Source organism: Castor canadensis, chromosome 9 (genome assembly GCF_047511655.1).
Source record: "Castor canadensis chromosome 9, mCasCan1.hap1v2, whole genome shotgun sequence".
NCBI classification, from domain to species: domain Eukaryota; kingdom Metazoa; phylum Chordata; class Mammalia; order Rodentia; family Castoridae; genus Castor; species Castor canadensis.
Window position 1 is genome coordinate 57,354,356 of NC_133394.1, and position 9,818 is coordinate 57,364,173.

The following is a 9,818-nucleotide window of genomic DNA, read 5'->3' on the forward strand; positions in this document are numbered from 1 at the left end:
AGCATAGAATGACTTTTAAAGCCTTCTGAATGAGAATGAAAGAAAAAAACTTATAGAAAATAGGGAAAAAATTAATGAACACAGACTAAAGAAGGAGTCTTGTTTATGCACAGTTTATAAGATGAGGAACAAGCTAGTGAACCCTTACCACTACATGCAAAATGCTGTGTGACACACCAGGGAACTGCTACTGGTCACAAAAGGGAAGTTATGTACACCTTTCAGACTCTGAGAGTCCAGCTGGAGCCCATTTGTTTTGTGCCAGGCATCCCTGTAGGAGGCAGTAGACAAACCTACATAGAATTAGTTTTTTGCTTTGAAACATTGGCCCTACAAGACAAGGAATTCCTGCTTCTTTCAGACACTGGAGCTATCCAAAGGAGCACGGTGAGCCAACACACCTGAGAATCTCCTTCCAGACTTGCTTCTGAGGTGCAGGACAATGACCTGGTCTCTGAATGAATCTAATATTTATGTCCCCAGGAGATCTGAATGGAGATAAGTCCAAATCTAATAAAAGTAGATTGAGTAGCTCAATTTTTTTCCTCAGCAAAATAATGCAACTAATCTGAGAACAGTTTTCTATGCCTTTTTTCAAACTTCAAGACACTCAGAATCCTTTTCAGAACACAATAGCCCAGTGTTTGAAATCATCGTATAATGCAAATAAATTAAATATAAATACTAAAGTTAAAAAGAATAGGTTTAGTATTAGACAAGTAGAGGTTTGAGGCCAGTCTCCATCTACCCCCAACAGGGGACAATATGCCTTTAGACTCGCAACCAGGCCTCATCCTGGTGCATTGTCCCTTCTCCCCTGAGAGCCATTCGGTGCTTTCATCTTCCTCTGTAGCTGCAGTCTGCAGGCCAAAGGACTTTGCCTCCCATGTTCTTGATCCCAGAATTTAGACCCAACAGTAGAGTGAGCTTTCTTTCTTTCTTTTTTTTATTTTTTATTCATTTATTCATATGTGCATATATTGTTTGGGTCATTTCTCCCCCCTGCCCCCCACCCTCTCCCTTTCCCCGCCACCCCCTCGCTTCCAGGCAGAACCTGTTCTGCCCTTATCTCTAATTTTGTTGAAGAGAAGACATAAGCATAAAAAAGAAGAAAGACTAGTGTTTTTGCTAGTTTAGATAAGGACAGCTATACAGAGAGATTCCTAGCATTGCTTCCATGCACAAGTCCATCACATCACAAGTTGATTCATCTCTAACTGACCTTTTCACTACTTCCTGATCCCCTTCTCATATTGACCTCTGTCGCTTTAAGATTTCTGTATTAGCCCCTCTGCAGTGGGGACAGCAAATACTATCATGTTTTGGGTTTCATACCTATCCCCATGCCTCCTGTATGTTCTCTCCCCTTAGCATGTGCCCCAAGTCCTACAACATTGAACAGCAGAGCTTCCTTCCTTCCTTTCTTTCTTTCTTCTTTCTCTCTTTCTCTTCATTTTTATTAGGATACATTTGTCGTGCAGGGCAGATTCATTTCAACAATTCTGAATAGGCTTACATTGTTCATTGGTTAGATCATCCCTATCATCTGCTCCCTTAGCCCCCTTCCCACTCCAATTAAGGCAATTGCAAGGGTTTCATCGTTCTCTTTTGTATATGTATACGAAGTCCATAAACCATATTCCCTCACCTTCATCGCCTGCATTCACCCTCTCCCTCCATAAAGTATCCTTCCATATAGTACCTATTTTACAGGCTTGTCTTTCAATTTTAAGTTCAATGTTCAGAGGGTTTTCTCAGAGTATCCCCATTGTGAATATACCTTACTCTGGTCAGTTCAACCCCTTCCGTTACTCTCCCTTAATCCCTTCCCTCCCACCCCCCATTATTCAATAGCTTTCAGTACATATCGTTATATCCTCTACCTGCAGAGAAGTAATGTTTTTCAGTACTGTAGACTCTTTATCATTCTCTTTTCCTTTCCCTTCTCCCGCAAGTTCCTTAGAGCACTGTTACAAACATGCCCTACATCTGAGTTTGTGTATCATCATGTTTGCTTTGTGTATATGTTTATCTTTTGGATCTATCTTCCATGTATGAGAGAAATCATGCAGCCTTTGTCTTTCTGAGCCTGGCTCACTTCACTTAACATGATGTCCTCCAGTTGCCTCCATTTACCTTCAAACCACGTGTTGTCATTATTCCTTATGACTGAGTAATACTCCATGACGCTCTATACATATATCATATATATATATATAGATATAGATATCTATATCTATATCTATATCTATATCTATATCTATATCTATATCTATGTCTATATATATATATTTGTAATCCATTCTTCAGTAGTAGGGCATCTGGGTTGTTCCCATAATTTAACTATTGGAAACAGTGTTGCAAGAAACATTGTTGTACAAGTGTCTTTATTGTATCCTGACTTAACATTCCTTTGGATTGATAACCAGTATCACTGGATTATATGGCAGTTCTATTTTTAGCTTTTTGAGGACTCTCCATACTGCTTTCCATAATGGTTGTACTAATTTGCACCCCCACCCCCCCAACAGTGTATAAGGGTCCCTGTTTCACTGCATCCTCACCAGAATTTGTGTTGTTTTGGTAGAGCCCACTTTCAGGGCCAGTGTGGTACTCTTTGCCAAGTCTGTCTTCACATGATAGGCCATGGCCCTAGAACTCTACCACAGAAAAGAAAGGTCAGCAAAGGAGGGTGGGAAGCTGATGTATCTGGATTCAGGGGCTCATTGTTTGCATGTGGACAGAGTTGGCTGGGGAAAGAAAGGGCCCCACCTCAAGGGGTTGAAGGCAGACCTCGCTGTCTAATAAAATTACTGGGATGTTCAAATGAGCTAATGTATGTAAAACACTCAACACAGATTGGTGGATTGTAGATCTTCAGAATGTTTTTTGTTCTGGGACAGCCTCTGTTAACTTAGCTTTTTCTAAATTCCCATAAAAAACATGAAGCCAGAGGCTTCATTTTAAAATCTGAAAAATAAGACAAATAGCCATCCTAGTTGTGAAATCTGGAAGGAATTTATAAACACTACAAAATCTATGGAGAAAAAAAAATCAAATTGGTGTTTTGAGTCATTTTATATTGATAAAAAGAACTACACACAGCCGGGTGCTGGAGACTCACACTGGTAATCCTAGCAACTTGGGAAGCAGAGACAGGAGGATCACGGTTCAAAGCCAGCCTGGGCAAATAGTTTGTGAGACCTTATCTCAAAAAAACCCTTCACACGAAAAAGGGCTGGTTGAGTGGCTTAATATGTAGGCCATGAGTTCAAATCCCAATACTTCAAAACAAAACAAAAAAGTGCTACCTACATTATGGAAAAAGACTACATAAGCTGAATAATATATATTATAATAGGAATCAAAATCAATTTAACACAAAAGATGCTAGAAGTACATAGATTCATGTATTGTGAAAGGTAATGCCTCCTTATTTCAGTTTTTAAAAAATAAAGTAGTAAAATATAGCCATAGATTATTTGAATATAACCAAGTGGAATTTATAGTTATTGAAGTTTTTATACTTCAAAGAACACACTTTTTAAATGTTTATCAAATATTTTCAGAAATATATTATACTGAGAAAAAGAAAACCTCAGTAATTTCTTCCTTAATAGAAAGTAAATAAGCCACATTGTCTGAATTCAATGTCATAAATCTAAAAACTAAATATAAAATATTAAAGAAAATAATTAATTGTTCTGACAAATAACATGGTTATGTAAATGAACCCATGTTTGGTTGTCACATGCATCATAACTTCTAACTTGTAAAGTGTGTAAAAAGTGTGCTTGACAATTAATGAAATGTTTTTTTCTTCTGAATCAAAAAGAAAATGAAAAATTTACCAATTATTAGAAAAAGAAACAAAACCACTACTATGGCTATGGCATCTGACCAAAGCAATAGAACGAGGCACATTCATAATCTTACATTGTTTTTACAAAGAAGAAAGAAAAGAACTATTTTATTTAAGAATAGCTTCATTGTGTGGTACAGCCACCGCTCCCTTTCCTCAGCAACTGTTTCTAACCGTGGGCACATTCTTCTTCTTTGTGAGTCTGGTTAATCTCAGGGGTTCCACAATCCCCTTGAAACTGGGTTTCTGACATTTAACCTTCCCCGCTCCCAATCCCCTTCTTCAGGTATGTTTGTAAATGGCTAGCCTTAATTATATAAAAGGCTTAAATATGGGATTCCTAGGCCTGATTTAGTTCAGATGGTGAAATTAGATATCATGAAATGTAGTCAATGTAATGCAATAAATTATAAGGGAAAATTTGTTTAAAAAGTAAATAAAATGATGAAATGGAAGAATACTTTCAAAAAGCATTACTGTCAGAATGTTACTTATAAAAGGGACATAAAAGCCTGTAATTAACAATAAGGAAACAACTGTTCAACAGCAAAACCTTTCAATCTCACTATTAATCAAAGAAATTCAGATTAAAGCAATAATTATATCTTTGATAAAATATATGTACATAATAACTGTCATAACATATGTCTAAATATAGTAAAATACCTAATATGTAATATTGGCAGGGTAAATATATTGTGTTGTAGTATAACATCGGAAGTAATCGTACAAAGGTGGCAGAAACTACAATTGTTTATGAACTAATTCAGAAATTACTGCTCCCAGGGAATGATGGAGATGGACCGGATGGTGTGTGGGAAGCGAGTAGGAGTCACAGTGACCTAAAGAAATGTGTCTGTTCATTTCTGAATGTGCACATATGCATAGTAACGCCCTGAAACGGTGGTTATTTAGGTGGACAGATGAGATTTTAAGTTTTGCGGTTTTTAAATTTTGTATATTCAGCATGTGTTCCTTTTATAATTGGAAAAACAATTGAACATTATATTTAAAAGTTAAAAATATCCTCTGTCCTTTGCCTATGATCTATGAGTTATGAGTAAGGGACCTGACATCTCTTTTTTTGCTCTTTCACCTTATCTCCCAAGACACATTTTATATTTTCTCATAAAGTCCTGTAGTTCCTTAGGGAAGAATGAAAGGCGATTCTTGTGCTTATGACTTTTTCTTTAGCCGCTTCTAGAATGTGATTATCAAGAGTTCCCATTCACATTTCAGGGTAACATTGCAACCTCATCTAAACACCTACGTCTAAACAATTACTGTGGCCAAACAACTACGCAGGTGAGATTATTCTGGCAAACATCCAAGGTAAAATTGAACATTGTGTTGCAACATTTTAGAATGTAATTTGCGTAAATTCTTTATGACTTTATTTCTTTAGACTGGTAGATCTCAATAATTGCAGCAAAGAAGAAATTTTCCAAAATCAGTTTAATCTGAAGTTTGTATTACTCAGTCTTTATGTTCTCCAGTACAGTTAGTATCCATCAATTCTGAAGTCTCGATTGCAACTATGACCTGAAAATTGATCTTTAATAAAATGTATCTTTGTCTATGGCCGATTCCTTGAGTTCACTAAGGATAGGGGAAATTTAGTTTATTGTCCTTATTGTGTGAAGTGAGGATATGGAAAAGTTCTAGGCTAAAGTCAGCCAAACTTTGTGGGTGCCGCTTCAGCTTGGGACAGCTGTATCTGGTTGGGATGTGGGATCCCTAGGGACTAACTTAGAAATTGTGAGAATCCTTAAATTTATTTTTATAATTTCAAATAACAGAAACATACATTTTCACATGGGAAGCCTGGCAGAGTGGCTCAGGTGGTAAGTGTGCCTGCCTAGCAAGCATGAGGCACTGAGTTCAAACCCCAGTGTCGCTGGAAAAAAAAAAAGTCACATGGGAGACTTGCTATCTGTGCATTGTTTTTCCTGCATTTTGCTTTTGTTTGAAACTCCAAGTTATCTTATACCAGATTCTCTGGCAGGTTTTTGTGGTTTGGGCTAGTAAAAGACTGTAAATAACATCATTTTAGCTTGTCAGACAACCATGACACCTGTAGTCATGGGATGAGAGTGGTGTTTGGACTGACTCACCCAAACCTGTGACCTGTACACCAGCTCCACCATTCTGCACTGAAGAATTTTGTTGTCTCTGTGGTAGAATTGACTTATGTGTTTGTCACAGTCAAATGCTCAAGAACTTTAAGAACAATTTATGTCAAGATGAGCCACCCTTGATATATATCTCACATATTAAAATCTGAACATACACAGAAATACATTTTGTTTGGATTTTTTTTTTTTTTTTGTGAGACTGCAAACATGTAGGCCTCTACAATTATCCTTCCCAGAGTTGTTTGTTTGGGGGAATAAACCTATGTTCTCTTGTTCACTTTGGAATTGCTGATGCATGGGATACGTATCTCAGTTGTACCAATGAAGGTGCAAATGTTTGAAACTGGAAGATTCGTGAATTCTCAGAATCAGGCAATGGTAAGTACTTTATGTTGAACCATCAGGAAAGTTCAGTAGACACTGGTGGGTCTTGAAGCAGCTTGAAAGAGTTCCTCATCTAGGTGCCTCCAAATTTTATTTTGATATTGGATACTTTGGTCAGCTATACTTTTAAACAGGATTTGGGAGATTGGGAGAAAAAAATGTTACCATCAATGATGCAAGACACAGGTAATTTGCAGGTAGAAATAGGGGTTGATAGTGATGAGAACTAAATTTTTTAAAAAATAAATTAAACAAGAGTATGAATACAACACAATCTAAGTTTCCAAATCTTTCTCATTTCTCCCACCTACTCCATCCTTGTTTTTCTTCCTATGATAAAATAAAGAACAGTTACAAATAATTAGTAATGGGAAAAATTTCACAAGTGAACTTTATCATTCATTTTGTTGTTTACATTGGACCCTGTTCCCATTAGTTGCTTTTTTTAACTTTTAGGGACACAATTCATTGAACTGTATCATTTCTCTCTTAGATCTATCCCACTGGGAGGAAGGGAAAGAAATAGGAAAGGAAGGAGAGAGAGAGAGAGAGAGAGAGAAATGTCCCTAGAATCAGCTCAATTTGCATTGGTATTTCCAGTGGAAATGTCAAGTGTGACCTTTTTCTTGTTTGGGTGTCTAATCCTATTTTAAAGCCCTGTCACGCCCCTGCTGAGGGTCAGTGGCCTTGTGAATAGAACTTCTGCACCTGCTCCCCCTTTCTTCTCCTCTCCTTCCCCTCCGAGTAGAACTGGAGGATACTCCGGATGGCAAACAAAACAATACTATGCTTCAATGACTGCAGGGATAGAAAGTCATCCCAGACTTGGGAATTTGGAAAAGTTTAGAAACCATGAGAAAATAAACCCAAAAATATCCAAGCCTCAAAAGAGGAAACGAAAAAAACGTGCAGGGACTTTGCCTTTCTCTGCAGCAGCTATCAGGGCTATGCCCTTGAACTTTTCTATTGAGGAGATATAGGCTCAGAAGAAAGACCAGGTCTAGTAAACACAAGACACCCAAATCAGTGTCACCAAGAGGAGAAAAATTATTAATATGAAAAAATTGTGGGAAATACGTGGATTTGGTTCCCCTCTTGTGGAGCTGAATGTAGACAATCAGAACAACAAAAATATTATATCTTCATGCTTATTATCATTTAAAGACAATTTCCTGTAAATATCAGCTCTCTGTTAGTGCTTCTGTTGGATTGTAATATCCCATCACAGAAATTATTAGATAATTTCATTTTGGAGCATAACCAAATTTAAACATGTAATTTGTTACCACGATATATTTGTTTTAAAAGTAACCATATGACAAAAAGCTGAATTGATACTGAAGCTCTGCTAGAAAGATGATGTTCAATAGTGACAGTTTACCTTGTGATACGTCACCGAAAACACCCTAAGCACAATTGTTCCCAGTCACGTTCATGTTCTTACTGTTTTCCCTAAAATCATGCTAATCCCCACTTTTTCCTGTGAAATACAGTCTTGATGGTGTTCTCTCAGACTGCAATGCAAGTGGGGTACTTTTTACTTTGTTCCAAACTCCAAATCCAGATCAGGATGCAATTCTTCAATAAAGACATCCCTGCCTTTCCTGTGATTTTATCTCTGGACTCTAAGATAGTTTCCCAACTGCTGCCTGTCTGCAGCTTCCCCCCTCTTCCCCCTCCATTCTGTGTGCTGCCACAAGGTGACCTTCCTGAGAGATGATAAATCAACACCCTTCCTCGGTGAAATTGATTTTTCCAGGTGTCATCACACTGATTGGAAGGGAAGTGGCAGGGATGGAGATGGTAGGACTCAGCCTACTTCAGCAAATCTTAGAAGTGGGAATGACCTCGAACTTGGAGGAGCTGGGGCTTAAAACCAGCCTTGAAGACATGGGAGTATTGGCCAGAAGGAACTAAGGAGTAATGTCACAAAAGTGTTTTGAGACATGGCTAATACAGCAGATTGACTGGCAAGGAGGGTTGTTGAAGTGAATCTGAAAAGTTGGTTAGGATGTGCCTGTGGCTGGCTGTCATTATTGGCTTACAGATTCTTGTCATATTGTTTGGACAAGCCCATGAAGCTGTCTGGGTAGGAGAGTGATATTATCATCTAGAAAGACTCACTTACTGGAGATGCACAGGGCACATTTGGTGAGGATGGCAGTGTAGAGAGTCTCAGATGAGCTGGAGAAACTGGTTGGAAGACAGGTGAGAAGAGTAGAGGCTAATGTGAGAGCCACTGGAACCCGGTACTTGTGGGATTTGGAAATTAAATGGGTATGAGGGAGAGGATTAAAAAATGATGATTAAGAGAAACAGAGCAGCCAGGAGAAGCAGCTGGGGTTCTGCGCGTGAGGAATGAGGTGTCAGATGTGGTGTTGAGTGAGTGCAGTTCATGTCATTGTGAATGTCACATGTGTACTTAGGGATGCAGTATTCGAATTCCAGAGAGTCAGACTCAAAGTGTACATTTGGAAATCACATTAACTGCGTGTTAGGTGAAGCCTCAGAAATGATAAAGTCACAATGACTAGGTTTCAGATAACACTTACATTAATGAGACAAGAAAGAAAAGGAGAAATATCGGAGATGGCTGGGGCCGAGGGAGGATTGCCTTCTGAGGGAAAAGAAGAGACAGTGGCAGAAGACAACGACACATCAAAAATAGAAAGATCTACCGAGAGGATGTTGACAAAGAAAATGGAACCTGAGACTAGCTCTTGGGCTGGGAACTGGAAGGTTGTGTTTGGTTTGTGAGAATATGGGGCCCAAAGCTGTATTCCAAAAGATTTCAGAGAAAAAGTGCTTTGCAAAAGCAGAGGCAGTGATCCTAAAAACTCACGAATATTCTTGGCAAATGGAAGAAGAAAAAAGTGGGCAGGACACATGTTCAGAACATGACCTGGGACAGGCATGTTGAATCAAAGCCAGAGGTGGTAGAGAAAGTGGCGTGACCGTGAGAGAGAAGGGATAGAGTAAAAGCTCCAGAGTACATCATGGCAGGGTGTCGGTGGGAGGTGGAGCGCATTGCCTAAGCTAAGAAAGTCTAAGCATTTGTGCCATAGAGGCCACTTACAGTGCCTTGTGACAACAGCAAATTTGATTTGCTCATAAGCTGCAACAGAATCCTAGTGAGTGGACTTGAGGGGGCAAAAGTTCTGTTTTTTAGGTGGTTTTGTCTTTTGAGTGTGGTAAGACGGAAAGACAGAAAATCTTGCCTGTCTCAGTTTTTTTGTTTTGATTCTGTTATGTTCCCATGCCTCCTTATGCATGCATCATTGTGTGACCATCTGTTTACTCTCCCTGATTAAGCATGAGCATCACAAGAGCACTACTAGGTCACTTGTCTGAATCACAAATACCTTGAATGTTGCTAGCACATAATGGTCAGTCAATATTGTTTGCTAAATAACTCAGGGAGGGAGTGGATCAGAGGA